This window comes from Buteo buteo, chromosome 13 (assembly GCF_964188355.1).
Source record: "Buteo buteo chromosome 13, bButBut1.hap1.1, whole genome shotgun sequence".
Lineage (NCBI taxonomy): Eukaryota > Metazoa > Chordata > Aves > Accipitriformes > Accipitridae > Buteo > Buteo buteo.
Genome location: NC_134183.1, coordinates 39889539 through 39915411, shown reverse-complemented (window position 1 = coordinate 39915411; position 25873 = coordinate 39889539). Strand labels below are relative to the sequence as shown.

Here is a 25873-nt window from a genome sequence, read left to right as displayed (position 1 = left end):
TATTTACCTTTGTTCAAATCTGGGAGAAAAGCTTCTAGGCCCAAACGGCGCATGTACCTTAGGATAAGGGGGCACAGAGAACAGCTTTTCCACCGCGCATGCGGACTCTAACGCCGGCAAACCACGTGGACCGCTAGAGCTGAGGTCATTTTGTAGCATACTGCTGGCAAAATGACGGAGTATGACTATGTGTTTGTGTTGATTCCAATTTATTCTATAGCCTTCGCTTTAATAACAGTTATCTTAATAGTTCTTTTAATACTTCTCTTTTGTCCTTGTAGCTGTTCAGCATGCGAACGGCCATTGTGGGTTTTTTGACTCTTTGTAACCCTGAGATATGCTTTAATATTGTAGAGTTAGTTAAATTTATGATAGTTAATTGTTATGATATGTTAAGAAGATGTCGTTAGTTATTAGATGCTGTTGTTTAACCTACTTAGGAATGTTATAAGTAAGATAAGTGTTATGATATTGTTGGTCACCCATGTTGGTGTGTAAGGCAGAAGTATTGTAGTAACATAGAATAAGCCTCGAAAAGCCAAATCATCTTATTTTAACCTTTGGTTTTTGTTTTTGCTGTATTATGGAAATTTGTTAACTTGGTTATATCGTTATAGCATGCACTTTTTCCCTCTTTCTCTCTCTATACCTTTACTTTCTACTTCACCACGAGGACAGCAATGTCGAGCCACGGGGTGGATGTGAGGGACTGTGCTGACTTGCTGACTCGACATTGCTGCTGCCTCAACATCCTGTTGTTGTAGGGGAGTACGCACAAGACGTCCCCAAAGAAACCACCACATCCGCGCCTGCTGAGCTGTGCTTGCCCGATAGGGTAATGAGTTCTGTGGAAATGGGTGGACTTTTCAGAGAAATTGTGGGGACTGGGAGAATAAAAGAACTGCGTACTCCCCTCTCATGGGCGGAAGACCCGAACCTGGAAGACATCGGAAGGACTGTGACACCTGAATCTGAAGGAAAGACACCTGACAGACAGCAGAAGAACCAGACCATCCATCACCGGCGTCAGAACCGACTCAGCGGGACGTTGCTGGCTTCATGGTGGTGGTAAATAGTCTTGCTACCTCTCTTCGTTCTCTTGCTTAGGTCTGCCTCTTTTTCTTCTTCCTCCCTCTGTTCTATCACAGTTATTGGTTGTTGTAGGAAATAAAAGTTGTAAGGTAGTACAGCATCTGACCTCATTTGTGTCTTAATCTCGATCTCGGGATCATTTAACAACACTCCCTGATATTGGAAGGGGACAGGAAGCAAACAGTCTGGGGACCATGGCAGCCCCAGCAGGCAGTGCTGCCAGGAAGGAAACCAAGGACAAAATGCCCCGAGCAAGGAAGCTGCCTTGTGGGCACTGGCCCACACAACCCACTGGCCCAGAACCCTTTCTCCCTGAGTGCTGGGTGAGACTAGCAGAGCCCCAGGAAGACCCTCCATTGCTTGGAGAAACACTGTCTCAGCCCCAGAAGGGACATCCCTCCTCCTGCAGCGGCACAGCATCCGCATGGGAAAGGGCCGTCCCTTTCCCCGTGCTCCAGCCCCTGGAGTGGGGGGTCCCTCCACCTCTTTGCAAGACCTTCAGAGACTGGGCCCTGCTCTTGCTGCTCCCAGGCACTCCTCCCACCCTGCTCGGTCCTGCAGATCCCAGGGATGGATGAGGAAAGCCCTCAGCAATGCTGCTTCTCCGCTACATGCGTTCAGATTTGTGACTCTCTGGAAGTTTAACCCTTCTCCAGTGACTAGGTGTTTCTCACACCCTCTCTGAATGTAACTCGCCATTTGAAATCTTAGGCCTGGGCACGGCAGCCTGGTCTGTCCTGTGGGTTCAGAAGTACCAGCTGCCAGCCCAGTGCTTTGGGCAGTCCAAAGGTACCAGGCGGTTGCGTCCTCAGTGTCCTGGGCTAAGTCTGAGATCTAGTAGAGTGTCCCCGCATGTGTTTCCTCCTGTCTGACTGCTGGGAGGAAGGGCCCTGCTCTCAACACACAGACTCAAACCCTGGCACGTGGCTTCTCCCCACTGTGTGCATGGACCCTTGGCCAGGTGGACCCAGGGCATGTGGGAGAGCTGCCTTGAGCTAATAGTAGAATTCACCTAAGTCTGGACCGGTCTGGAGCAGCCTCAGGAGAGAAAAACCTCATTCTCACTGAGGGAAAGGGCTGCTTTGGGGCAGAAGGGGACAGCGTGTCCTGCAGAAGAGGACCAGGGTCTGAAGTCAGCCAGGACTGTGCCAGCAGAGGAAGGCAGTCCAGCTTGTGCAACCCATAACAAGCTGCCTTGGGTCCTCCTGCTAGCTCTTCTCTCTGCTGAACCTCATCCCCTGCCCTCTCTCTTGGTCGCCCCCTTTGGCAATGTCAGGAGCTTGGCTAGGACTGCAACCAAGAGTAAGGATATGTGGTTAACGGCTGCTTAGCATGAGGTACAAGGTGAGAACAGGACAGGCAATAACTTACAGAGGCAGACTGGGAGGCTGTCCAACATGGGGGTGAAGGGAGGCAGCAGCAGAGACCGCAAGGGGAGACTGGGAGATGGAGAGACTGCCAGGCTCAGCCAGGAGCACGTGGCTCGGCAAGGGTGGCCACAGGGGAAAGACCACACCTGTCCAGGAGGTGCCATCGTGTAATGGTGAGCACTCTGGACTCTGAATCCAGCGATCTGAGTTCAAATCTCAGTGGGACCTTGAGCTTTTGGCTCCCTCAGGGCTCTCCTCAGCACGCTTACACATTTAGCTCTCTTCAACTACCTGAAGGAGGGTTGTAGTGAGGTGGGTGCTGCTCTCTTCTGTCAGGTGGCTGGAGATAGGACGAGGCCCAGACAGGACAGCTCACCCAAACTAGCCAAGAGGGTATTTGATACCGTATGATGTCATGCTCAGTATATAACTGGGGGAGCTGGCGCTGGAGGGGTGAAGGGATCACAGCTCAGAAATGGGCTGAGCATCAGGTTCTGTGCACTGTGCGTCACTTGCTTTATATATTCTTTGGACAGCAAGCAGCCGTGTGGTGCTTAGTTGCCAGCTGGGCTTAACCCACGACAACCTTGCAGCTATGTTGGTGAACTGAGCGGGGAGGAGAACAAACCACCACGAGACTCCAGCTGTGCTGCACAAAGTCTTTAATGAGAAGGAGGAAATGCAGTGGCACGGAACAGAGACCGAGAAACACGTCTGCTGGGTTCAGGGAGGCACAGAGAATGGCCCATAGCCCAAGGACAAGCTCCAGGCAAAGCGCTTGCCTTTCCCCATTTCGATCCAGCCGGTGGCAATGCCAGCCCACCAAGAGCAGGCCCTAACTCCGGCACGCTCCCTCCGTCAGCAGGAGGTTCAGCAAAGCAGAAGAGAATGAGCCCTTTCCCGAGGAGCTCAGAGCAAAGCAGAGCCAGAGGAGACACGGCGAGGCCTGCAGTGCAGCGAGGAGCAGCAGGCACAGGTCCCTTCTGCGCGGTGGGATGAGGACACTCAGCCCACCTGCAAGCCGTGGCTACGCTCCTGCTGCTGCAGGATCCCTGTCTTCCTTGGTGCTCCAAAGGGGATGATCTGCTGGCTTCAGCAGTTCAGACCGCAGCGGGTGGGAGGCAGACACAGCCCTGACCCCCCCAGACCGAGGGAGCCCCCAGAAGAGATGGGAACCCCCCCGGCGCTGAGGGAGCTCCCAACAGCAGCTGACAGCGAGGATCCCACGGCTGTGCTCTGAGGGAAAGAGGTGAGGATGGGGCCCGGCAGGGTCACCACCACCGGGGAGGCTTCAATGAACACCGTTGAGTCAGCGCAGCGGGCGACAGATGGCTCACTGCAGCTGCTTGCAAGTGGGGTTGGGCCGGAGGCGCCGCAGGGCGTTGGGAGACAGGGTCTGAAGCAAGACATCTCTCGGCGAGGGAGGCAAAGCTGAAACACAGAGCAGGCAGGGAGCACAAACCTCAATATCAGTCTGTCTGTCTTTTTTTTCCTCAGCTCTCTCCGTGGAGACTCTTTGTTTTCAAAACACCCAGTGTGCCGACATTTGCCATGGCCCTCATTGTGCCCTCCGAGTTGCACGGCACAGGAAGGCTGACCCACTTTTGGAATAGGCCCCAGCGCAGTGGCTTTAAAGCGCCTGTGGAAAGACTGATCATACCCCATCTCCATTGTTGCTCTGAAGATGGCACTGGACGCCCTTGGCCATTTGGTTAGAGACGGCCTCCTGCAGGTGCACGTTCTGGTGGGCAGACCCCCCTGCAGCTGAGCCCCATGGATCCCCTTCTGCTTGAAAGAGCCCTCCTCTTCCCAGCTCTCCCCAGCCACCTCCCCCAAAAGGCAAAGAGATTGCAGCCCTTCAACAGTTGTATGGCAGGGCAAAGCTGAGGCAGCCCAAGTATCAGCCTCAGTAGCCACCAAGACAGCAGTTCAGCTCACAGAGAGAGATGGAGCGGACTCAGGCTTACCTTGCTCCTCGAGGAAAGGGAGGCAAGAGTGGAGGATGCAGAGCCTGGAGCAGCGCAGGCTTTTATGCTGTGTCCCAGAGCCCTGGGGGGGCCACAAACATTCCTTGCTCATGAAGCATCTCAACACCTAGTGGTTGCAGCTTGCAGAGGCCTCTCTCGTGATTAAGCCTTTGCCTCTTTCACCTGAAATGTTTTCCTCTCACTGCGTATTTTCTAACATCAATATAATTAAGTTGTGTCCAGCTCTGCTAAGACCTATTGGCTCCAAGGTCTCAGACTAGCTGTGCAGACATTTTAAGTGACTGTGTCCTTCCCCTACCCAAATTAAGCTGTTTTGCTCAGCAAGGTCATCCCAGATGCCAAAGTCCTAGATGGCCTGCTTTTGAGCAGAGGCTGAGGGAAGAAAGCCAAAAGATCGTGGCTGTTTCTCCTGGGTGAGGGATGGGGTGGCCCATTCCATGCATTTCAAATTTCAAAGGGACATCGGATCAGTCTCCCGGAGCACCTGGCAGTCACATGAGCCCTTGAGCAACCACCAAAGGGCAATGCCTTGGAAGACAGCAAATGCAGGAGGTTGCATAGAAGCACCAGTTGATCCAGGAAGGATGCTAAAATGTGTGGAAAAGCCCTTGACGAAAGCAGCAGTTTGGGACTATAAGCTCTGGTATCCCTGGTACGCCTCAGGCCAGGGCAACGTGTCCACTGAAGTCCACCGCAGGGTGACTCACGTTTGCCTGGAGTTCAGGGTTTTTCCCAACTCTTCCACATCACGATGACTCCCAGGTGCTCTGGGAGACTGATCCATTGTCTCTTTGTAGTTTGAAATGCGTGGAATGGGCCACTCCATCCCTCACCCAGGAAAAGGAGCTGTGAGCTTTTGGCTCCCTGCCCTGAGCCTCTCCTCAAAAGCAGGCCATCCAGGCCTCTGGGATGATCTTGCTGAGCAAAACAGGTCAAGTTGGGCGTGGGTCTCTCTCAGGGAAGGATGCGGGCATCTCTTTGATCACAAAACCATGCTGTGGTAGAGCCTGATGAGTGTAAGCAAGGTCCTTGTGGCCGTCACGCCTGCGGGCAGGGGACTTCCCTGCAGCACACCATGGTTTTTCCTTGCCATTGAGCTTTGCCACATCCCTGGAAAGGGCGTCTCTTCTGCCATTTGGGATTGTGCAGTCTTGACCTGCTGCCTGAACCTACCCACAGTCTTCTGTGCACCTACGATGACCCACAGGGCGAAATGTCTCTGCAGTTCAGCCTGAGTGCCTGAAGTGAAAGTACTTGAGAGCTGGCTTGAGGTGCCCTTCCTGGTTGAATTTCACCATGATTCGTGGACACATGCAAAATGCGGGCGGTTGCATAGAAGCACCAGTTGATCCAGGAGGGATGCTAAAATGTGTGGAAAAGCCCTTGACGAAAGCAGTACTTTGGGACTATAAGCTCTGGTATCCCTGGTACGCCTCAGGCCAGGGCAACGTGTCCACTGAAGTCCACCGCAGGGTGACTCATGTTTGCCTGGAGTTCAGGGTTTTTCCCAACTCCTCCACATCATGATGACTCCCAGGTGCTCTGGGAGACTGATCCCATGTCCCTTTGTAGTTTGAAATGCGTGGAGTGGGCCACCCCATCCCTCACCCAGGAAAAAGGGCTGTGAGCTTTTGGCTCCCTGCCCTGAGCCTCTCCTCAAAAGCAGGTCATCCAGGCTTCTGGCCTCTGGGATGACCTTGCTGAGCAAAACAGGTCAATTTGGGCGTGGGTCTCTTTCAGAGAAGGACGCCGGCATCTCGTTGATCACAAAACCATGCTGTGGTAGAGCCTGATGAGCGTAAGCTAGGTCCTGCGGGCTGTCGCTCCGGCCCACAGGGGTCTTCCTTCCAGCCCACAAAGCACTTCCTTTGACGTTGAGCTTTGCCACATCCCTGGTGAGATGAGGCTCTTCTCCCATATGGGATTGTGCAGTCTTGATGTTCTGCTTAAAATTACTCACAGTCTCCTGTGTGTCTACTAGGTGTTGAGATGCTTCATGAGCAAGGAATGTTTGTGGCCCCCCCAGGGCTCTGGGACACAGCATAAAAGCCTGCGCTGCTCCAGGCTCTGCATCCTCCTCTCTTGCCTCCCTTTCCTCGAGGAGCAAGGTAAGCCTGAGTCCGCTCCATCTCTCTCTGTGAGCTGAACTGCTGTCTTGGTGGCTACTGAGGCTGATACTTGGGCTGCCTCAGCTTTGCCCTGCCATACAACTGTTGAAGGGCTGCAATCTCTTTGCCTTTTGGGGGAGGTGGCTGGGGAGAGCTGGGAAGAGGAGGGCTCTTTCAAGCAGAAGGGGATCCATGGGGCTCAGCTGCAGGGGGGTCTGCCCACCAGAACGTGCACCTGCAGGAGGCCGTCTCTAACCAAATGGCCAAGGGCGTCCAGTGCCATCTTCAGAGCAACAATGGAGATGGGGTATGATCAGTCTTTCCACAGGCACTTTAAAGCCACTGCGCTGGGGCCTATTCCAAAAGTGGGTCAGCCTTCCTGTGCCGTGCAACTCGGAGGGCACAATGAGGGCCATGGCAAATGTCGGCACACTGGGTGTTTTGAAAACAAAGAGTCTCCACGGAGAGAGCTGAGGAAAAGACAGACAGACTGATATTGAGGTTTGTGCTCCCTGCCTGCTCTGTGTTTCAGCTTTGCCTCCCTCGCCGAGAGATGTCTTGCTTCAGACCCTGTCTCCCAACGCCCTGCGGCGCCTCCGGCCCAACCCCACTTGCAAGCAGCTGCAGTGAGCCATCTGTCGCCCGCTGCGCTGACTCAACGGTGTTCATTGAAGCCTCCCCGGTGGTGGTGACCCTGCCGGGCCCCATCCTCACCTCTTTCCCTCAGAGCACAGCCGTGGGATCCTCGCTGTCAGCTGCTGTTGGGAGCTCCCTCAGCGCCGGGGGGGTTCCCATCTCTTCTGGGGGCTCCCTCGGTCTGGGGGGGTCAGGGCTGTGTCTGCCTCCCACCCGCTGCGGTCTGAACTGCTGAAGCCAGCAGATCATCCCCTTTGGAGCACCAAGGAAGACAGGGATCCTGCAGCAGCAGGAGCGTAGCCACGGCTTGCAGGTGGGCTGAGTGTCCTCATCCCACCGCGCAGAAGGGACCTGTGCCTGCTGCTCCTCGCTGCACTGCAGGCCTCGCCGTGTCTCCTCTGGCTCTGCTTTGCTCTGAGCTCCTCGGGAAAGGGCTCATTCTCTTCTGCTTTGCTGAACCTCCTGCTGACGGAGGGAGCGTGCCGGAGTTAGGGCCTGCTCTTGGTGGGCTGGCATTGCCACCGGCTGGATCGAAATGGGGAAAGGCAAGCGCTTTGCCTGGAGCTTGTCCTTGGGCTATGGGCCATTCTCTGTGCCTCCCTGAACCCAGCAGCTGTGTTTCTCGGTCTCTGTTCCGTGCCACTGCAATTCCTCCTTCTCATTAAAGACTTTGTGCAGCACAGCTGGAGTCTCGTGGTGGTTTGTTCTCCTCCTCCCTCCGTTGGCTACACGCTCTGCAAGGAGGAGCATTGGCTTCTGTCCCGATCTTACCAGCAGTTGTGGGTGGAGCTCCCTGAACTTACAGAAGAGCACCAAAAAGCCTCAGAGTCTTTGAGCATGAGTCTGTCACCTGGTGATCACGGCCCTGTGGGCCAGTTGCCAAATTGTTCATTTTGAAAGTTAATAGAGACCTTTTGAATTAACTTTTCAGTCCTCTCAATTGTTGTTCACAAAATCATATGAAAAACAGTCATGGCACTTCTCTCTTTCATTGGTGTTGTGGAAAGAAACTCCAGGGGATAGGTATGGAGTGGAAAGGAGAAATGCCCTTCTTTTCATGGCTGGACGTAGGCTGTGTGACTGCAAGATGGGGTTAGGCTGGGCATTTCACTAGGGAACTGAGCATGCACAATCATGATCCCGCTCTTCGTAACTCCACCTACTTGTAGAACTGCTTTTGGCAGAGCGGGAGTCTGCAAATACTGTGCTAACACACACCCCACATACAACCCCACTGTCCAGACTGGGTTTTGGCTGTCAGCACAGCAAAACCATGCTTTTTGCTCTAAGCAAGCCCTGGAATCAGAGACTTGAGAAGCTTTGTCCCCTTTAGGTAGAGAGTCTAGCTGTGAGGGGCTCCTTGTGGTTCCCTTGGCCCACAGGCTGTAAGCTGCAAGCTGCAAGAGAAATGAGAGTGTCTCAGTTCTTACTTACCAGGAACATCGTTACATCCAGTTCCAGTAAACTTCAGGATGCCTCTGCAATGCCGGAGCCTGGACAGGTTAGGTCAGCCTCTCCAGGGTGACTTCAGATCTGACAGACAGGCCTCTGAGCCACTACATAAGGAGCAGGCCTCCTGCCACCACACAGCCCAATTGCATTGCTGGCCTCATGAAGCACAGCCTGTCCCTTGACCACCACCTAGGCAATTGTCATGGTTTAACCCCAGCCAGCAACTAAGCACCACGCAGCCGCTCACTCACTCACTCCCCCCCAGCCAGTGGGATGGGAGAGAGAATTGGGAAAAGAAGTAAAACTCGTGGGTTGAGAGAAGAACGGTTTAATAGAACAGGAAAGAAGAAACTAATAATGATAATGATAACACCAATAAAATGAAAACAGCAATAATAAAAGGATTGGAATGTACAAATGATGCGCAGTGCAATTGCTCACCACCCGCCGACCGACACCCAGCTAGTCCCTGAGCGGCCATTCCCTGCCCCCACCCCCCAGTTCCTATACTAGATGGGACGTCACATGGTATGGAATACCCCGTTGGCCAGTTTGGGCCAGCTGCCCTGGCAGTGTCCTGGGCCAGCTTCTTGTGCCCCTCCAGCTTTCTCGCTGGCTGGGCTTGAGAAGCTGAAAAATCCTTGGCTTTGGTCTAAACACTACTTAGCAACAACTGAAAACATCAGCGTTATCAACATTCTTTGCATACTGAACTCAAAACATAGCACCGTACCAGCTACTAGGAAGAGAGTTAACTCTATCCCAGCTGAAACCAGGACAGTATCCACCCCTTATTCTATACCATTGATGTCATGCTCAGTTCCCATACCTTTGGTTACATCCTTGTCAATCATCATCACCTTTTCCATCCCTTTGAGACATACGAACAATGATATGTATATGTATATATGTATACACACACAGAGATGGCATTCCTGTAGTTTATGGGTCATGTTCATAAAGTGTTCATTGAGTTAATTTAGTTCCTGACTCAGGGTGCCATCTGTCCTACCAGTCTTTCTGGGCAGGAGGGATGGTGCAAAGTCCTCTCAGTCAGTAGAGCAGAATTGGGCTTCAGCCCGGTGCAACGAGCAGGTGACATTGGATGCAGCAGGAGGATGGTGTGCACCGTTGGGTTGTTGCATGCTGGAGTCAATTCTGGTTCCATCACTGCTGTGCTTCGCTCAGTTTTATCATAGTTCATTCTTGCTTCATCTAAGTGATTCTTACTATAGTACTATGGATATAGCATATAACAATTATAGTAATGATAACATACAGTAGCAGGGTTATATAGCAACTAATATCATACAGTTTACTTCTGGCTATTCTCACCTAAAATCAAATCCCCTTGAGGCACACCTTGGACTTCTCCATCTTTTCGCATCACCCACCAAGTGCACCCAGGCCATTGAGCAAAAGCAATCCCACGAATGGGTTTACCTTTTCCTGAGGCAGGAGTAACCCAGACTGTCTTCCCTAACATATTTTTTTATGTGCACTACAGGGACTTTATCCCCTTCCACAGTATGTAAAAATTCTGACTGGGCAGGGCCACCCCGACTGGCAGATCCTCTGGTGTTGACTAACCAGGTGGCTTTTGCTAAATGTGTATCCCAATGTTTGAAAGTTCCCCCTGCCCCATTGCTTTCAATGTAGTCTTTAAAGTCCATTGTATCGCTCAATTTTCCCAGAGGCTGGTGCATGATAGGGGATATGATACACCCACTCAATGCCATGCTCTTTGGCCCAGGTGTCTATGAGGTTGTTTTGGAAATGAGTCCCGTTGTCTGACTCAGTTCTTTCTGGGGTGCCATGTCGCCACAAGACCTGCTTTTCAAGGCCCAGGATAGTGTTCTGGGCGGTGGCATGGGGTACAGAATATGTTTCCAGCCATCTGGTGGTTGCTTCCACCATTGTAAGCACATAGTACTTGCCTTGGTGAGTTTGTGGGAGTGTGATATAGTCAATCTGCCAGGCTTCCCCATATTTATATTTCAGCCATCGCCCCTCCAAACCACAGGGGCTTTAACCGCTTGGCTTGCTTAATTGCAGCACAAGTTTCACATTCATGGATAACCTGTGTGATAGTGTCCATGGTCAAGTCCACCCCTTGATCACGAGCCCATCTATATGTTGCATCTCTTCCCTGATGGCCTGAAGTATCATGGGCCCACTGAGCCATAAATAGCTCACCCTTATGTTGCCAGTCCAGGTCCACCTGAGACACTTCAATCTTATTGGCCTGATCTGCCTGTTGGTTGTTTTGATGTTCTTCAGTGGCCCGACCCTTGGGTACGTGAGCATCTACATGACGTACTTTTACAACCAGATTCTCTAGCCAGGACGCAATATCTTGCCACAGTGCGGCAGCCCAAATGGGTTTACCTCTGCTCTGCCAGTTGCTCTGCTTCCATTGCTGTAACCACCCCCACAGGGCATTTGCCACCATCCATGAGTCAGTATAGAGATAGAGCACTGGCCACTTTTCTCTTTCAGCAATGTCTAATGCTTGCTGGATGGCTTTCACCTCTGCAAACTGACTCGATTCACCTTCTCCTTCAGCAGTTTCTGCAACTTGTCGTGTAGGACTCCATACAGCAGCCTTCCACCTCCGATGCTTTCCCACAATGTGACAGGATCCATCAGTGAACAGGGCATATTGCCTCTCATTTTCTGGCAGTTTATTATACAGCAGGGCTTCTTCAGCACGTGTCACCTCCTCCTCTGGCGACATTCCAAAATCTTTGCCTTCTGGCCCGTCCATGATCACTTCTAAAATTCCTGGGTGACTGGGGTTTCCTATGCGAGCCTGTTGTGTGATCAGTGCAATCCACTTACTCCATGTGGCATCAGTCACGTGATGTGTAGAGGAGACCCTCCCTTTGAACATCCAGCCCAGCACTGGCAGTCGGGGTGCTAAGAGGAGCTGTGTTTCAGCACCAACCGCTTCTGAGGCAGCTTGAACTCCTTCATACGCTGTCAATATCTCTTTTTCAGTTGGAGTATAGCGAGCCTCAGATCCTCGATATCCTCGACTTCAAAACCCCAGGGGTCGGCCTCAGGTGTTCCCAGGTGCTTTCTGCCAGAGGCTCCAGGTAGGGCCGTTCTCCCCGGCTGCAGTGTAGAGCACATTTTTAACATCTTGTCCTGCCCAGACTGGTCCAAGGGCTACTGCATGAACAATCTCCCGCTTAATTTGTTCAAAGGCTTGTTGTTGCTCAGGGCCCCATTCAAAATCATTCTTCTTCCGGGTCACTTGATAGAGAGGGCTTACAATCAGACTGTAATTTGGCATATGCATTCTCCAAAAACCCACGACGCCTAAGAAAGCCTGTGTTTCCTTTTTACTAGTCGGTGGAGACAGAGCTGCTATTTTGTTACTTACGTCCATTGGGATCTGACGTCGTCCATCTTGCCATTTTATTCCTAAAAACTGGATCTCCTGTGCAGGTCCCTTGACCTTACTTTCTTTTATGGCAAAACCAGCTTTCAGAAGGATTTGGATTATTTTCTTCCCTTTCTCAAAGACTTCTTCTGCCGTGTTGCCCCATACAATGATGTCATCAATGTATTGCAGGTGTTCCGGAGCTTCACCTTTTTCCAGTGCAGTCTGGATTAGTCCATGGCAAATGGTGGGGCTGTGTTTCCACCCCTGGGGCAATCGATTCCAAGTGTACTGGACACCCCTCCAAGTAAAGGCAAATTGTGGACGACACTCTGCTGCCAGAGGGATTGAGAAAAATGCATTAGCAATGTCAATTGTGGCATACCACTTGGCTGCCTTTGACTCTAGTTTGTATTGAAGTTCTAGCATATCTGGAATGGCAGCACTCAGCGGTGGTGTAACTTCATTCAGGCCGCGATAGTCAACTGTTAGTCTCCACTCCCCATTAGACTTTCTCACTGGCCATATGGGACTACTACAGGGTGAGCGAGTCTTGCTGATCACTCCTTGGCTCTCCAGTTGGCGAATCAACTTGTGGATGGGAATCAGAGAGTCTCGGCTGGTGCGATATTGCTGCCGCTGCACCGTCATGGTAGCAGTTGGCACTTGTTCTTCAACCTTCAGCAACCCCACAATCGAAGGGTCTTGAGAGAGACCAGGCAGGGTAGACAGCTGTTCAGTGCCCTCCATCTCCAAGGCAGCTATACCAAAAGCCCATTGACACCCCTCCAGGTCCTTAAAATACCCTCTCCTGAGATAGTCTATGCCAAGGATACACAGAGCCTCTGGACCAGTCACGATGGGGTGTTTCTGCCGTTCATTTCCAGTTAGGCTTACTTCAGCTTCCAATACAGTTAACTCTTGGATCCCCCTGTCACACCAGAAATACAAATGGGTTCTGCCCCTTTATAACTTGATGGCATTAGAGTGCACTGTGCGCCGGTGTCTACTAGAGCCTTATACTCCTGTGGGTCTGACGTGCCAGGCCATCGAATCCACACAGTCCAATAGACCCAGTTATCCCTTTCCTCCACCTGGCTGGAGGCAGGGCCCCTCTAATTCTGGTCAGAGTATCCAGTATTCACTTCTCGTAAAATTGGCTCAGAATTCCCTTCAAGAGGATCAGAAATCAGATCAGCCCTTCTACTCTGTTTGGAAACTGGACTGGCATTTTTCCTGGTAGAATCCCCTTTTGTGGTGGTTTTTCCTCGCAGTTCACGTACCCGTGCATTTAGGACCGAGGTAGGTTTTCCATCCCATTTCCTCATGCCCTCTCCATGATCACATAGGTAAAACCACAGGGCACCTCGCGGTGTGTACCTTCTATATTCTGTCTCTTGGGCAGAGGAGCGCTCACTCCTAATAGCTGAGACATTGGTCCTTACAGGTGGGCAATAGGACATATCCTCCTTGAATTGCTGGAAAACCTCGGACAGCTCCACAGCCGAAATGCAGGCTTGTAGGGAGGAGGAGAGATTTTCTTCGTATTGACGGAGTTGGCAAGCCACTTCATCCACTGTCGGTGCCTCTGCGTCTTTCCAGGTCATTATTGCCAGTGAGTTGGCATAGGACGATGGCGCGCTCTGTACAAACTTCCGCCACATGGGTCGTGTGCATTGGACTTTGCCTGGATCTTTGAGTAATTGTGGGTTGTCCGGGTCATGATGAATCGTCTCTAGCACAGCTAATTCCCTCAGATATTGGATACCTTTTTCCATGGTGGTCCACTTGCTTGATTGACATATAACATCTTCCTTAAAGGGGTACCTTTCCTTCACACTTGACAGGAGTCGCCTCCAGAGGCTGATGGCTTGTGTCCCTTTTCCAATTGCCTTGTCAATGCCACCTTCCCTGGCAAGCGATCCCAACTGCTTGGCTTCCCTACCTTCTAATTCCAAGCTATTAGCCCCATTGTCCCAGCATCGGAGGAGCCAGGTGATAATATGCTCACCTATACGGTGACCGAAATCTTTTCGCAAATCCCGCAGCTCACTCAAGGATAGGGACCGGGTTATTACCTCTGGTTCTGCCTCTTCCTCCGGTTCCCGTGATGACCCTGGTTCACCTTCATCCTTCGCTAAGCAAGCTGACTTTTTTGTATATTTCTTTTTCTGTACGGGGGCAACTGATACTGGTGCAGGTTGGTCCGCTGGTTCAGTTGCAGTATCGCTCGCCGGGTTTTGGATAACCGCAGTGTCTGTTGCCGAGGTTTGGGTAGCAGCAGTGCTCATCGCTGGGGCTGGAGGGACCGCAGTGCCCGTTGCTGAGGTTTGGGTAGCTGCCGTGCTCGTTGCCGGGGCTGGAGGGGTCGCGGTGCCTGTCGCCAAGGTCTGGGTGGCCTCAATGCTTGTCACCGGGGCTGGAGGGGCCACAGCACCCGTTGCCGAGGTTTGGGTGACCGCAGAGCTCATTGTTTCGTTGTTAGGTCCAGAGACCTTCTCCTCCCCTTGAGGGTACTGAGTGGTGTTGAACAGGGCTCGATAAGCACGGGCCAGGCCCGAGCACATTGCAGTGATTTGTATCTCTCTGGAGCTGCCAGGGTGACAGCATACCTTTTCCAAAGATTTTACTAGTTCTTCCGGATTCTGCACTTGTTCAGGGGTGAATTTCCAAAACACTGGATGTGCCCACTTCTCTAGGTACTTGCCCATACTACCCCACACACCCTGCCACTCATAATTATCCAGCCTCGGGGCAGATCTCTGGGTGATCTTCTTAAATAGTTGTTTAACCTTAAACAAGAGCTGAACCACATTCAGGAGCATGCTAATTCCTAGCAGAAGAGCTAGGACCATGCTGGTCTCAACATCCCAAGGGTATTCAAATTTTTCAAACTTCTCAAACACCATTGTAACTGGACTGAAGGAGAAAGGAGAGGGGAAGAGAGGTATCCCACCCATAGACTGGTTTCCCAAGGAGGAAAGGTAAATGGTGTAATTATTAATAGTTTCCCACAGATGGCTCCCGGAGTATAAAGGTGACAATGCTGAGCGCAAACACCAGATTAATCCCACAACCGATGACTTCATCATACCATAAACCAGTGTTATACAATACATCAAAGCGAAAACCTTAATCCGCCTCCCACAGATGATAAGCAGCAGAAGAGGGACTACAGACAGCAAATGAGGTGATACATAACAGAACTTCAAAAACCAGAGCAACAACTCTAAGAACACATAAATCGACATAATGACCAGTGACTATTAGACCAATATAATGAATGCTTATAACAAATTTGTTTTAACGAGCTCTGGTCAGGTTTGTCGTTATCTCAACCCTTCGGGCCCCACGTTGGGCGCCAAAAAAGGACTGTCGTGGTTTAACCCCAGCCAGCAACTTAGCACCACGCAGCCGCTCACTCACTCACTCCCCCCCAGCCAGTGGGATGGGAGAGAGAATTGGGAAAAGAAGTAAAACTCGTGGGTTGAGAGAAGAACGGTTTAATAGAACAGGAAAGAAGAAACTAATAATGATAATGATAACACTAATAAAATGAAAACAGCAATAATAAAAGGATTGGAATGTACAAATGATGCGCAGTGCAATTGCTCACCACCCGCCGACCGACACCCAGCTAGTCCCTGAGCGGCCATTCCCTGCCCCCACCCCCCAGTTCCTATACTAGATGGGACGTCACATGGTATGGAATACCCCGTTGGCCAGTTTGGGCCAGCTGCCCTGGCAGTGTCCTGGGCCAGCTTCTTGTGCCCCTCCAGCTTTCTCGCTGGCTGGGCTTGAGAAGCTGAAAAATCCTTGGCTTTGGTCTAAACACTACTTAGCAACAACTGAAAACATCAGCGTTATCAACATTCTTTGCATACTGAACTCAGAACATAGCACCGTACCAGCTACTAGGAAGAGAGTTAACTCTATCCCAGCTGAAACCAGGACAGCATTATTGATCTTCATCTGTACCCTGCCATGGCAGCATGCTTTTCTTGCCAGGTGCAACCACCAGCAGCAGCAGGAGGAGCAGCAGCAGGTGCAGTTCTGTGCCAGGCCAAAAAAAGCCTCCCTCCTGGCTCCTGTACCAGCACTACAGTGAGGAGCCCAGCCTGGAGCCCTCCCAACAGGCAGAAAGCACTGGCCTCAGTCGGTCTCAAGGCCGCAAGGAGGCAAAGGGACTGGCTTGAAACCCCAGGGGAAAGCTGGGCATTTTCTGAGCAGAAGAGCCTGCCTGCAGAAGATGTAAGGCACCCACCCTGGAGCCAGCCTGAAGAGACGTCTCTCTGCCTTGGCCAGGAATCAAAGCTGGGTCAACGGCTTGGAAAGCAGCTCTGCTCACTAATATTCCAGCAATGCACCTGTGGGCAGTGCTGCCTCCTGCTCCTCCAGATCAGAGCCTGGCCAGCCTCCTGCTCCTCCACTCCACAGACTGGCTGGCCTCCTCCCTCCAGCCCCCCGCACACACACTTCCTCAAGCCACTCCTCATGCTCAGCCTCTCGACTGCAACCACCTCCCACCCTTGTTCTGCATGCAGTCAGACACTGCCAGGTGCACCCCCTCCACACTGCCTCCTTAACGCCATTTTCCTGCTCCAGAGCCAAGACAGAAGGGGAGCCGCTTTCATCTGGTGGTGTAAATTACCGCTTTTGTGGATCGTTTGATATTTTGGTCCTTGCTCAGGAACTGGACAATGCTTGCAGTGGTGGAAAAAAGCTCTGCACATACCTATTCCACCAAATCAAGCTCTCCCCAGTCTCCCTCTAAGTCACCCACACCCCCCGTTTATTCTCCCTTTGCCCGTCCACGCTTTAGCTCAGCCAGTCTCTACCTCGCCATTTCCATGGATCTCTCCCACTCTCGCAAACCATTGCCCCTAGACGCCAACAACCTGCACGGCGGTTATGGTCTTTGTTGAAGGGCTGACGCCGCCCTACGTCCCCAAGAGGCTGGAAGTGCTGCCGGCAGATCACCACCTGCCCTGCAGCAGTGTCCCCACCGTAGTGCTCACAGCAGGCTTGGAGGCCCCCTCAGATAAATCTGAGAAGCAAAGTGGGGTCTAATATCTCACCTCACACTGGTTGTCTCCACACAGCTGCCTTCTCTTCTTCCCTGGAAGCAGCAGAGACACCAGCTGGAGGGTGAAACCATCCCCCCTCCCGTGGCAGGATATCCCAGGTGCCCGGCTGAGGACAAGGCACTGGGAGCTTCAGCTGTAGCCCCTGGGGTTACGCCGCTCAAGGCCTCTGCAAGGCTGGCAGCAGGTGCCCGTCATGCTCAGTGCAGGTCCCAACTGCAAATCTTCGAGTGGAGCCTAGCCCTGAAACTCCCAGGGAGCCGGGTGTCATTGCACAGGGCACGTGATCAGCAGGGCAGAGAGGGCTGGAGCAGGTAGTTGTGGCCGAGTGGTGAAGGCGATGGACTAGAAATCCATTGGGGTTTCCCCGCGCAGGTTCGAATCCTGCCAACTACGGGGCGCAGTCCCCTTTTGGGCTCCCTGCAATTGACCACGCTGCAGCCAGCAGTGGGACTCAGCTGCACACTGTGCCTGGTGCCCAGGGAGACAGTGAAAGCCCCTTGCCTAAGGCACTTGTCCTCGCTCCCTCCCCCACCCCCCCACCCCCCCCCAAATTCCTGGATGAAAGGGAAATCCTGCTCCCGTTGACAAGGTAGGCATGTTGGGGAAGAGAATGGACCAGTGCCGAGTACCAGCCATGACAAGAGGGCCAACGTTGTTGGCTCTTGAGCAGAACTTAAGAGCCTGATCTCACCTCAGACCTCATGCAGAACAACCCTACCAGCTGTCTGTCCTCCCTAGGCCTGAACCTACAGCAGCTCACCTCCAAAGACAGCCTGCACAGCATGGCCCTCATTGCTAAAGATGAAGGGGAGGCACCTCCTGGATCTGAGGTCTTGCCAGCACTCACAAAGTGCCCCTCACTTTAGGTCTCACAAAGGCAGACTGGTGTGGAGCAGCAGGCAAGGGGTGGGGGTGGGGGGAAGAGAAGGGGCCAGCACCAACTATGAGCTACAGAAGAGGTCCTTCTTTTGACCTCATTGCTAACAATGAATTGAAGACACATCATAGACCTAAGACCTTGCCTGGGGTCCTGGGGATATTCTGCCTGACCCGTCCCCAGTCCTTGCACACATGGCCAACCTTTCTCAGGGGCCTTTCCCAAATTTGGCTTAAGGATGAGGTGATGAGGGGTGGGGCTCTCCTGTCTCCTCCTCTTATGGGAAAGACATGGAAGTGCAGAAGAGGCCATGGTGGTGCCTGTGCCTTCAGGAGACCATGCCCTGCCATCACCGACCCTGATGGGCAGGATAGAAAAGAGCCAGAGGCTTCCCAGAGGGCTTCTTTCAGTCGCATACCCAGCTGCTCCCAACAGAGCAGCAGCGGAGGAGGACCTGTTGGTAGCCTGCCTGGGTGGTTCAGCATCTTAAGGAAAAGGGAAACCCTGAGGGACACGTGCAGTGAGCGACCAGCCAAAGAGAAGGAGAGACAAGCCCATTGCTGGTGCATGGTCCTTTCCCTGCAGCCATGCCACTGAGGGTGGGGGAAGCATTGCAAGGGAAAAAGAAGCTCAGAGAGAGAGTCAGTATGAACGGAGAAGGAAAGGGGCAATGGAGAGGGCACCTGGAGCAGAGCCAGGGACCTCTTGATCTGCAGCGAAATACTTTCCCCCGAGCAATAGCAGATAGGCTGGGGCCATGATCCCCATGCTCACATCAGCACCCACATCCCAGCGCTCTCCATCCTGCTTTTGTCTCCGCTGCATGCTCTGGCCTGTGGATGGGACGGGGCACCAGCAAACACAAGCCCAAAAATGCAGGCCTCAGCACTGCCACCTCATCCCTCACCCTCACCAAGAGGCTTTACCAGCTCAGCCTGCCCAGAGCCTTCCCTGGGACACCTGGCAGCATTTAAGCCTGGCCACCACCCAGTGCGGGTGGGTCAGCCCTGTCCTGTGGTGACTGGGAACCACCTCCACTCCCAGCAGTGCTGGGCAGGACAGGAATGGCACCAGGCACGGAGAGGAGGGGTTTCTCTGGCTCTTCGGCACCCTGCACGGTGGCGGGGGCAGCCCTCGGCTGTCAGGGAGCAGCCAGGGCAGGCCTGTGCCAGGAGGGAGGACAAGCCAGGAGCTGTGGGGGAGCACAGCACAGCACTGGCAGGGCAAGGCCCTCACCGCTGGTGTGAAAGGCAAGGTGCCAACTGCTAGACAACTTGCTTAGAAGAACAAACACTGCCTAGGACTAAGGGCTTTTACCTCAGCATCAACGTCACCTGACGACCCAACCTAGACTGGCTCTCACTGGCTGAGAACACCCCATGCAGATGATAAACCAATGGGAGATTGGGAGATTTGTCTTTCAAAAAAACCCGGGTATACAGCCACGGCCAGAACAGCAATCAACCTAAATCGAGTATAAAGCCCCTCCACCTGCAAGGGACATTGGTTTAGAACAATGAAGATTAACACCCCACTGAGCATCTGTCCACACCACCTGCCCGGGAGAAGCACATACTGATCTTGGGAGCAATAGTAACTGATTAGCCCACCCCTTAACATGAGTAATTTGATTGGTCGACACAACTGTATTGTAAACGTATGCCAACCCTGCTTTCCTCTATCTCGGGGTCCTCCATGCATTAGGTTGGGCCACCACTACCTGCCCAGCCTAAATAGGAGGATTAATTCCCTTGGTAATTCTACGCTTGGTAATGCTAAGCGTCCTTGTCTCCCTCCTCGGCCGGAAAAAGAACGGACGTTGACGCTGGGCACAGTCCCACAGCCCCCTGGGAGCTGGATTCCTGGGCAGGGTGGCAGCCGTCCTGAGCTCGCTGGAGAGCAGCTCCCCTCTGCCCTGCAAAGCAACAAGGCTGCCCCCTCGCTCCGGGGTTTCCTCCAGTGCCTGCAGAGGCAGCTTGGGTGGCCAAGAAGAAAGTCCCCATGCAGGGTTATGGGCAGGAGATGTGGGGAGAAGGGCAAGGCAAGGCCCTTGAGCTGCCACCCCAGGCCCAAAGGAGGTGAACTTTCCAGAGAGCCCATTTCCTGGCCCGCGTGAGGGCACAGGACAGAGGAAGGGAAGGAGGCATGAGGGCTGGCAGTGCCAGGGAGCATCAGGCAGGGCCGTGGGAGGTGCCGGCAGAGGTGCTGGGGGGAGCAGAGTGGCGCAGCGGAAGCGTGCTGGGCCCATAACCCAGAGGTCGATGGATCGAAACCATCCTCTGCTAACTGGCCCTTTTTTTCCCTCCTCCTGACAGCTGCTGCCTCTCCCAGCAACTTTTAACCTGCACTGCTCTAGCTCTCTGGGCACCCATGGCCACGGCCCTCCTGTTCCCTCAGCCCCTCCTCTCTGCCACTGCCACCTTCTTTCTCCTTTGCCTTCTTAGGAGCCAGCACTCCCATAGTGCCCCTCGCCAAGGCAGACAGGTGGCTGTGGAGCAGCAGGCAGAGCTCCCCCCACAAGGAAGTGGGTGGCTTGGGGACACAGGCGTTTCTCCCTTCCCATCCGGCAGCTCAATCCCAACTTCCCAGCCGCAAGCAGGGACCTCCAGGAATCTGCAGGTGGGGAGGAGGAGGACAAGGCTGCTGCTACTTTGGCAAACACCAATGCAATCAGCTTGACCATCTGGGGGGGTTCTCCATCCTAGTCTGTTTGCTGCCGTGCTCACTCGCAGCTCCAGCCAGGAGCAGGGCTGAGTAGGTGTCGTGGTTTAACCCCAGCCAGCAACTAAGCACCACGCAGCCGCTCACTCACTCCCCGCCCCACCCAGTGGGATGGGGGAGAAAATTAGGAAAAGAAGTAAAACTCCTGGGTTGAGATAAGAACAGTTTAATAGAACAGAAAAGAAGAAACTAATAATGATAATGATAACACTAATAAAATGACAGCAGTAGTAATAAAAGGATTGAAATGTACAAATGATGCGCAGGGCAATTGCTCACCACCCGCCGACCGACACCCAGCCAGTCCCCAAGCGGCAAATCCCTGCCCCCCCCTTCCCAGTTCCTAAACTAGATGGGACGTCACATGGTATGGAATACACCATTGGCCAGTTTGGGTCAGGTGCCCTGGCTGGGCATGAGAAGCTGAAAAATCCTTGACTATAGTCTAAACACTACTGAGCAACAACTGAAAACATCGGTGTGTTATCAACATTCTTCACATACTGAACACAAAACACAGCACTGCACCAGCTACTAGGAAGACAGTTAACTCTATCCCAGCTGCAACCAGGACAGTAGGTATTCCCCGTGGGCACTGTATTGGCCATACGTGGCTAGGTGTTGGCAGTGGTGGGGAGAGGGGCTGCTGCAGGGTGGCCTCTGTGGGGAAGAGCTAAGGGGCTGCCCTGCACCACACACACAGCTGGTTCCAGGGGCCTCCACCACACTGAGCCATCTGCAAAGCTTGTGGCACCCAGGGCACCCATGCTGGCTGGAGCAGGTGGATACTCCTGAAGGAACTGCAACCTGCGGAGAAGGCACGCCAGTGAAGACTTCCCTGACGGGCCTGAAGCCTGTGGAAGAGCCCACGCTGAAAGAGATTTTCCTGTTCAGAAGCGCAGCATGGGGAGAACCCATGCTGGAGTAGTCTGCAGTGAAGGAGTGCAGCTGAGCCTGGAAAAATTGGGAGGCATGGCGGTGTTTTCTTTGTCTTCTCTTGCTCACTACAAGACAAAACTCACACATAGCCCGAGTCTTTCCCTCTCTTCTGGCTGCTCAGGACTGGAATTCAGTGCTGGACACCCACCCCCTCACTCCCATGTGCACGTCAGCAGGTGCTCTGAACCCTAGACTGTACCACAGGTCTGTGCAGAATCCATGCCTGGAGCCCAGGCCTGGTTTGTCCAGTGTCCTGCTCCAGCCCTGGGCAGTCCCTGATGCCAATCCACTCTCCTCACTGGCTAGTGCAGCTTGAGATCTCCTAGCAAATACCCCTCTCGCGCGCACACACACACACACACACAAACACCCCCCCAAGCCCCCCCAAAACCAGAAAAGCACAGTCTGACAGAAATGAGCTAGGAGTAGAACGAAATGAAAACAAGACCAATCGCATTCTTGTTCTTCATGGGTGTGCAAAGGGTTTCCAGGATGAGTTGCTCCTTCCCCTTCCCAGGGATCGAGGTGAGGCGGACCAGCCTGCTATTGCCCCCATTCTCCTTTGTGCCTTTGGGGAAGATAGGAGTGACAATGACTTTCTTCCAGGACTCAGGAACCTCTCCCAGTTGTCGCGACCTTTCAAAGATAATGGAGAGTGGCCTCTTCTATGGGTCTTTCTTCCTGGAAGTGCTTCACGAGCTGGCAGCAGAAAGATAGCACGGGGATCTGCAGGTGAGCTCCCTGCTACCTGAGTACCTGACTGGCCAGAAGCCAGAAGATCGCTTGCATGTTGACTGTGAGGTCGCCTCTGGCTCTGCAGGCAATGGGCCATCCACAGGAATATCGCTTGTGCTAAGTGCTCGTCTTCATTCCAAAGTGGATACCACTGCATGGTATATCTTTTTATATCCACACACTTCTTGGTCCAAAGGAAGCAGACAGTCCCTGAGAGGGAGATCTGAGAACATGTGGGCATGACAGTGTCAAAAATGGCCGTCCGGCAATCACAAAGTGGTAGGAGAGGCCACAGGGAATGACGCTGTCAGAAGATGCCTCTTCCCTTTGTTTAGCGAGTGGGGGCTTCCTTGCCTGACATGCTTCTGGGTACACAGGTAGGGTTGGCTGGTCCTGGCAGCCAATCACAGGTCTGCCTGAGAGCAGGTGGGTACAACGGGGTCCGGAAATGGCTGTCAGCCAATCACAGAGCAGTAGGAAAACATGGTGGTTATGGTGCTTAATAAGAAAATGGCAGCTGAAAGAAAATGGTGCCTCATGTGTATGTCGGGGAAGGTACGTCCTGGTCACGTGTACTTCATCGTTCATCAGTGCCGGCGTGGGCATTCACCAAAGCAATCATCCATCACCAAAACCAGTGGCAGCACAAGGCGGGTTTTAGCCCAGGAACAGGTAATGCGCAGAGTCCTGCAACACAAATTGCTTACGGGCACGCAGCATGGAATGTGGCAGATGCTCATATCCGGCCAAGTTCTATAGACCAAGAAACTTGTGCTAGAAATGATCCACCTGGCCTATTTGCACATTATATAGACAGAGAATTGTTACCCTAGCATTGCCTGCTTTTTACTTGCTGATTGCTGAGCTGCTATTACACACGTCTACAAGCTACGGACATATCCAGTGCCTAGGAAGAAACCCAGGCTGGTCGCTGTGCCTTTTTAATTCAACCAAAGGGTACATCATGCAACCACACGTTAGCCCAGGACAGCCTGACTGTGACTCCGACTGGGGCAGACTCTGACCGGGGCAGCCTCCGACCGCGCTACCTCAGCGTTATGCCCTCTGGTATGCCCCATAGGCACTGTATTGGCTAGCCATGGCAAGGTTTTGGTAGTGGAGGGGTCAGGGGGTGCTGCAGAATGGCCTCTGTGGGAAGAGATAACGGGCTGCCCTGTGTCAGACACAGCCAGTTCCAGCTCCGCAGTGGACCCACCGCACAAGACAGCTGAGCCGTCGTCAACATTGGTGGCCCCTCTGTGAAAACAAATTCCCGAAAGGGCAGAAAACGCCGGGCGGAGAGAGGTGGGAGGAAAAAAAAGAGTGTGTAAGAGCAGAGACACATCCTGCTTGGACAGGTAAAGGAGTCTGGTGTGAAGCACTGAAGTTGTCCCGGCACAGGGGAGAGGAAAGGCGGTGTTTTCTGTTTGTCTTTGTGTTTCTCACTACTTGCATCTGTTTTAAGTGTCCAAGAATTGATTTTGCCCAAGTCAAGCCTGATTTTCCCACAAGAGTTTTTGCTAAGCCCTGTCCGTGTGTTTATCTTGAGCCATGAGATTTCTCATTGTGTTTTCAGTGCTCTGCATGGCCCTGCGGGTGGGGAAAGTAATGAGCAGCTGGGTGGGCGTTTGTCTGTGCTTAAAGCACCACAGGTACGTGCACGCAAACGCACAGGCACCTGCATAGTACGTGCGCAGCTGGCCCACATATGAACGCAGATGGGGAGCGTGACCATTACCAGCAGCCAGCAGCTGGAGTTTCCGTAGCCAACAGCTCACAGGCAGAGAAGCACACCCACGTGCCAGCCGGTTGAGGTCGTGTGTATGTGTGCAGGGGGCTGGAAGGAGGAGGCGGGATAGTCTGTGAAGCGGAGGAGCAGGCAAGAGGGCAGTTGGTGACCTGGCAGAGCAGGAGGCAGGCAGGAGTGGGACGTGGAGGAACAGGAGGGAGGCCAGGCTCTGGGCTGGAGGAGCAGGAGGCAGCAGTGCATGCAGGAGCGTTGGTGGTATAGTGGTGAGCATAGCTGCCTTCCAAGCAGTTGACCCGGGTTCGATTCCTGGCCAACGCAGACCAACTTTTCTTCTGCCTGGCTCCACAGTGCCTTCCCCATTTAGCAACAGCAGGCTGCAGCGGCTGCTTTGCACCATTCTGAGATTCTCAGGCAGTGTTGAAGCACTGCAGCAGGTGCCCGGAGAACCTTGGCATTCTCCATGCCTGGGTGTCACACTCAAGTTTCAGTGGGGCTCAGGCACTGTGCTACCTGCTCTAGCTTTGGGGCTAGCCCTGCTTTAGGCAGGCATTTGGACTAGTGACCCCCTGAGATGCCTTACAGTCTACTACCTCCTTACAGTCTGCTACCTCCTTCCATGAAGCAACAAGTCCCCGAGAGATCTGTGCCCTCCTTCCTCTGCACCATGCGCAATAAGTGAGCCTCTTCCCCAGAGGAACGGGAGCTCAGTCGTTGCTCTGCACTTGGCACATCCTCTGTGCTTTCACCATGAGTGTCCAGCCCCTTTCCCACAGACTGGCTCCTTGAGATCGGCACAGCACTGACCCAGAGGTTGGTGTGGCACAGCCCTCCTTGCCCAGCCTTCCCAGCTCCGAGGAGGGAAGAAGGAAGCACCCTTGCTGCCCCAGGCACAGTCCACGAGGCAGGATTGTGGGCCAAACGCTTAGCGTGCCATCTCCTGCGGCCCTGGAGGAATGGAGGAAGTCATGGGAAAGGTAGATGTGTGCCCGGAGCCCCTGGGCATGGTGTTGGCATGTGCAGAGAAGTAATTTGTGATGGTTCCTTTGGTTGCTCCCGTGAAGGAGTGCCTTGGCCTTTGCAAGGAGATGCCCCTGTGCTGGCTACTGTGCAGTCCTGTAGTGCGTGTAGGTGCTGCAGTCGCCTGTCAGCCGCCCTTGGTGGGAGCAAGGCAAGGGTGCTCCCAGGATACAGCTCCCCCTGCAGCAGTGCCAGGAGGAGGCTGGCTGAGGTGGGCTGGCTCCGGCAGCTGCGAGGGGGTAGAGTGGCAGAGGCAACGCTCACTGAAGCGGTGGGTCAGGATGGCCGAGTGGTCTAAGGCGCTGCATTCAGGTTGCAGTCTCCCTGGGAGACGTGGGTTCGAGTCCCACTCCTGACAGGCTTGTCTTTGTCTTGCTTTCCTTCCCCCCCAAGGCGATGGCCTTGCTCCTCTAGGCATTCTGTGGGTTAGGTCTTGCTGCGTACCCTAACCGCCACCACTGCCGGTGGCTTAGCAGAGAAATGCTGCTAGAGAGTCCCTATGCCGTTCCTTTCCTTTTTCCACTCTCCCCTACAAAACGTGCGTTCTGCATGCCTCTCGCCTAGAATGTGGACCTTTGGGCATTCTGCAAACATTCACCCACAAAATCCTCTCTCCCTGCTTCCGCTTTCCCCTCCAACAACCCTTCTGGTTGGAGGGCATTTCAGGGAGTCAGAGAGTGCATCCTCCTGCTTCAGGCAGGCTCCCACCAGCT

The 25873-nt window shown here is 53.3% G+C and overlaps 5 non-coding genes across 5 annotated transcripts; all 5 read left to right on the top strand.

Moving 5' to 3' along the window:
* The first annotated feature begins 2618 nt into the window (after positions 1–2618).
* On the top strand, positions 2619–2690 carry TRNAQ-CUG (transfer RNA glutamine (anticodon CUG)). The gene has a single exon. It is a non-coding gene; the product is annotated as a tRNA-Gln (tRNA).
* A 14742-nt stretch (positions 2691–17432) lies between these two features.
* TRNAS-AGA (transfer RNA serine (anticodon AGA)) lies at positions 17433–17514 on the top strand. The gene has a single exon. It is a non-coding gene; the product is annotated as a tRNA-Ser (tRNA).
* A 2697-nt stretch (positions 17515–20211) lies between these two features.
* TRNAM-CAU (transfer RNA methionine (anticodon CAU)) lies at positions 20212–20283 on the top strand. The gene has a single exon. It is a non-coding gene; the product is annotated as a tRNA-Met (tRNA).
* A 4106-nt stretch (positions 20284–24389) lies between these two features.
* On the top strand, positions 24390–24461 carry TRNAG-UCC (transfer RNA glycine (anticodon UCC)). Its single transcript has one exon. It is a non-coding gene; the product is annotated as a tRNA-Gly (tRNA).
* A 974-nt stretch (positions 24462–25435) lies between these two features.
* Positions 25436–25518, top strand: TRNAL-CAG (transfer RNA leucine (anticodon CAG)). Its single transcript has one exon. It is a non-coding gene; the product is annotated as a tRNA-Leu (tRNA).
* Positions 25519–25873: the final 355 nt, after the last annotated feature.